Source organism: Empidonax traillii, unplaced genomic scaffold, assembly GCF_003031625.1.
Source record: "Empidonax traillii isolate 1590-97213 ecotype Southwest subspecies unplaced genomic scaffold, ASM303162v1 scaffold5580:size7793, whole genome shotgun sequence".
NCBI classification, from domain to species: Eukaryota; Metazoa; Chordata; class Aves; order Passeriformes; family Tyrannidae; genus Empidonax; species Empidonax traillii.
In genome coordinates, this window is record NW_020960773.1 from 3,453 (window position 1) to 7,793 (window position 4,341).

The 4,341-nt window shown below is 42.0% G+C and overlaps 1 long non-coding RNA gene across 1 annotated transcript; it reads right to left on the reverse strand.

The window, feature by feature from the left end:
- Positions 1 to 2,688: 2,688 nt before the first annotated feature.
- On the reverse strand, positions 2,689 to 3,945 carry LOC114073174. Its single transcript, XR_003574292.1, has 2 exons — positions 3,819 to 3,945; positions 2,689 to 3,648 (listed from the first exon to the last, which is right to left on the reverse strand). It is a non-coding gene; the product is annotated as an uncharacterized LOC114073174 (long non-coding RNA).
- Positions 3,946 to 4,341: the final 396 nt, after the last annotated feature.

The window sequence follows — 4,341 nt, forward strand, 5'->3', positions numbered from 1 at the left end:
AGTACCTGTACTGGGTTAGGAAAGATGAATTAAGGACAGAAACTCTGTAGTAGCTGAAGGAATCAAGAAGTTCCAGCAGACAACACAGAAAAAACTCAGGGAGAGATGTTCCACTGAGCAGCTGAGATGCTCTGCTGAATAGTTGTCATCCAAGCCATCTGGCATGTGCCACATTAGACTTTCTTGGTTTCTGATTTTCTATCAAACATCACATTCCTATCCCAGGCATGCTGGGGCTGACTCAGTCTCAATGCACCCTGCTCTGATGCTCATGCAGAGGTGTTCAGGGGAGCCGGAGCAATCAGCAATGCCAGGGGGGCTCCCCTGTACTGCTGCTTATCCATGATGGAAACAAGGAAACACCTGGTGGCCCATCTTGGCACGAGTGTGAATCTGTGGGCAGACATCAGGATGCTGTGATTCCTATTTTCCCTTCCTCTGGCTTCTAACTGCAAGTGTGGCCCAGGCTAATCACAGAGTTACACAAAGTCCCTCCACTCTCCATCTAACAGGAGTGATGAAGTAATGAGCTTGTCTGCCCCTGTGACTTGGTTTGCCAATCCAGAGATACCTTGTGGCTCGAAAATCTCAGTTCCACCCCACAGAACTGTTCTGGCCCCTTCCTAGACTGGATTTTAAATCTGAAATGGAAATAAATGCTTCTGGCTCCTGTTCCACATCAAGTCAGGGTACTGATTGTGGGACATGCTGCTACACTAAGAATGTCCTTTGTTAAACAGAAGTATTTCATGGACAAGAAGTATTTCATGAGCCCTCAGCAGGTTTGCTGATGACACCAAGCTGTGTGGTGCAGATGACATGCTGGAGGGATGAGATGCCATCCAGAGAGAACTGGACAGGCTTGAGAGGTGGGACCATGCAAACCTCATGATTCTGACTGTTTGTAGTGTTCAGTCACCTTAAAACACAAGTAAATGATACCTTTCATACAAGGGAAAACAAAGGGGATGGACTCTCAAACCTGTGCTAATGAGCATCTGCTGGCCATCGTCCCTTGTCACGGCAGCTCATCTGCCCTCTGGACTGCAGTTAATGATGACAACAGGAAAATAATCTTCCCTGTTGTATGAACAGGTCTCAGTGTATTGTGATTTTATTCTTTGGAGTTCCATGTCCCTTCTGATTTGTACTGTTAGACCCACTATATTATCTTCCTATGAAGACCTACTTCAGCTAATGCCCATGTTTTCCTGTTAGCATTCCCATGATAAGGTCCCCTCTCTTCCTGAAACCTCTTAAAATTATTAATTTTGACTCAATGAATGCATAAGTAATTCCTCCTTTGGCCTTTCACGTGGATTTTCTGTGTTTTCATTAAGGTGAATGCTCCTCAGATTAAATCAGCTCTATTATCATTCTATTAGTTTGCTTTTGGCCCAGTAGCATTTCCATCAGGTTTTGATCACTGCAGAATCCGTAACTGTCACAAAGCTCCCATAATAAAATTGGAGTCAGGGTAAAAAAGCCCATAAATCCTACTGTCACAAGAAACCAATTAAAAGCCAATAAAATATTGCATCTGCTGGGAGTGCTTGTAATTGATGAAGAAGATTGCAAGGAGGCTGATGAATATCTCTTCACAAAAGATTTTAGTCAGCTCTTGCTTTACCGGAAATTATGGATGAAGCTATATATGAGCTGTAAGAGAAAATAAGAATCCAGAGTCTACAAGAGATAATTAGAACAACAGTGACAACGAGTAAAATAAAAAAAAAAAATCACTTTAATTACAATGGTAAAAAAGGGATTGTTTCTCCAGGTATTGGTAGCTGAGAATTCACTGACAGCATGACATGAAAAATACGCTGAAAGAAGGTTTTCTTGGGCTCAAGAAACAGGTATTTTTGTTGTGTATATTTTAATAATATTCACCTGTTGAGAGCAAAACATAAATTTTACACTATTGAGGCCTTTGTTTTGAATTAATCAGCTCTAGAGTAGTTTCTATTTCAGGTTTGAAGCAAAATAATGACTAAAATATTAACTCACCAAACTTTTTATTTCTAATTCCACTATAGATTTGTTCAGCTTGTTTTCTCCTCTGTGATTCAGATCTTCATCCACAGCACCATTTGAAGAAGTGGGTTGACATTTATGGAAGTGGGTTGACAGGAGAATTTGTCACACACAAATTCTGAACACTGGAAGTGCTTACCCAGAGATTGTGGAATCTCCTTCCCTGGAGATATTCAAAAGCCACCTGGACACAATCCTGAGCACCCTGCTCTAGGTTGACTCTGCTTGAGCAGGGAGGTCTGACTAGGTGACCTCCAGAGGTCCCTTTGCAGCACAGCAGTGGCAATTTCTGGTGCACGTGGAAAACAGAAACACCAGATTTTCAGACTAAAACTCCTGTTAAGTAATAAAATGACATTAAAATGTTGAGGTTTCATGTTCAGGTTGTGTGTCCATCCTACCCTGCTCCTTCTGAACACCCAGCTCATGATTTTGGCACTCAGAAGGAAGTGGACTGTTGCCTCTCGGTGACCCCAACAGACCTATCACAGAACAAGATGGCACAGATTTAACTACTGGGTTGTAATGAGTCCAGGCATATTTGCTTCCTGAAATTCAGTTTTGAACAGTGAAGGAAAAAGATGAAAATTTTTTGCAATCCTGCATTTGCAGTCCTGTTTCAGCCTCCAAAGTATCCACAAACATAGATAATTTTATAACTGTTATAGATTTATTTCAGGATGTGAAAATCCATTATAATTTTTTAAATTAGGATACATCCATCTCAGCGCTTTCTACCACAATACTGTACAGGTTCAAATTATTTTATTATAATAAACAAAAGTCAAGACAACACCTTAAAAATTAAGAGTTCTATAAAACCAAGTGACTTGAGTACATCGGGAGCTACATGTTTCAGACCTAAATGATCTGTTTTAAACCTTACCCACATCTGGCTAAAGCAACAAGTTACATAAGCCATCAAAAATTTAACATCAGATTAGTATGGTCACAAGGGCAGCAATAAAACTGCCATCTGGAGAAAGAGCAGGGTTCACTTCAAATGCTCGATGAATACAGCTCTACTCCATTTTGCTGAAAGCTTCTCAAACAGCTTTTTCATGTATTACTTTCCTGGTATATAATATATGAGAGATGAACAGGCTCACTGTTCTTAAGAGTTGATCAGCAAATATCCCACCTCTCTTCTGAATTCAGTGAGTCAGCCCCATTCTGCAGGGCAGCCACAGGGCAGAGCACTTCAGGGGAATGTTCCTGAAAGGTTTCACAGCAGCAGGCACACTGTGGGTTCTGTAGCACATCCATGTTGTTAACCTATGAAAATTCTTTCCCTAAAGCAGATTACAACAAGATTAGTGACTACAGGGCAGGGGAAGAGTTTTACTGTTTTCCCACTGAATTAATGAGAAAACCCTGAAAACTTCCTTCATAGGATATAGAATTTAACATTATTTGAGCAAGAAGGAAAAAAAACCCCAAAGTGTTTGGCAGGTGAAATTCCAGAAGACGAAGAAATGGAGGGCATCACTCAATTAATGCAGTCCATAACGTGAATCTGCAGTGTATCCAAATCAGGTAAAATTTCTTCACATTTGGGACATGAATATATTGAGATATTCCGCTGCTCTGGCCAGTCTTGACTACCAGTTCCTGCAAGCAGAGAAGATAAATGATTACCTGTTATACCACCTGATTTTGCTCTCTCCAGCTACCCAGTTTCCAGGATAGCCACAGGGAAGCTGCCTGCAGCCAAGCCAAGCTGGTTTAACCTGAACACAGCAGGGCTTGGCCCCATGAACTGGAGAAGGTGCTCACAGTACCTCTTTGGACAAGGCGAGGCGAGTGTTCCCGATCCGGCACTCTGGCTCCGTGGCGATTCTGCATCTCTGCCAAAGAGTTTCTGTGGAGAATAAATAAGGCAAGGCCTCTGAAAATAGACTCATGTTAGCTGGTCATGCATCTAGTTCTCACTGCTGTTCAGAAACAGGACCTAGAAATGTCGCTGCTTTGTGAGATCACGCCAGGGTCCAGCTGAAATCAGGGTCATGCAACTGATACCAGCAGGATGTGGACAGCCACACACCTAGGGATCTAGGGCACACCCCTCTGGAAAACTCCAAGAACTCCCAGCTACTCAAGGCAAGCTACAAATTTGATTAAAGCAGAAAAGCAAGTTATACCAGAAAAAGGGCTCAGTACACCAGTAATGTGTAATGTAACTTGATTCAAGTATCACAGTACTTGAAACTGTGTACTCACTTACCACTGCCACTCCGAGAAGCAGCAGATATCCCTGGCACACAAGCAGCAAGATTAGCTGCAGATTCACTGCTAAAATTGAGG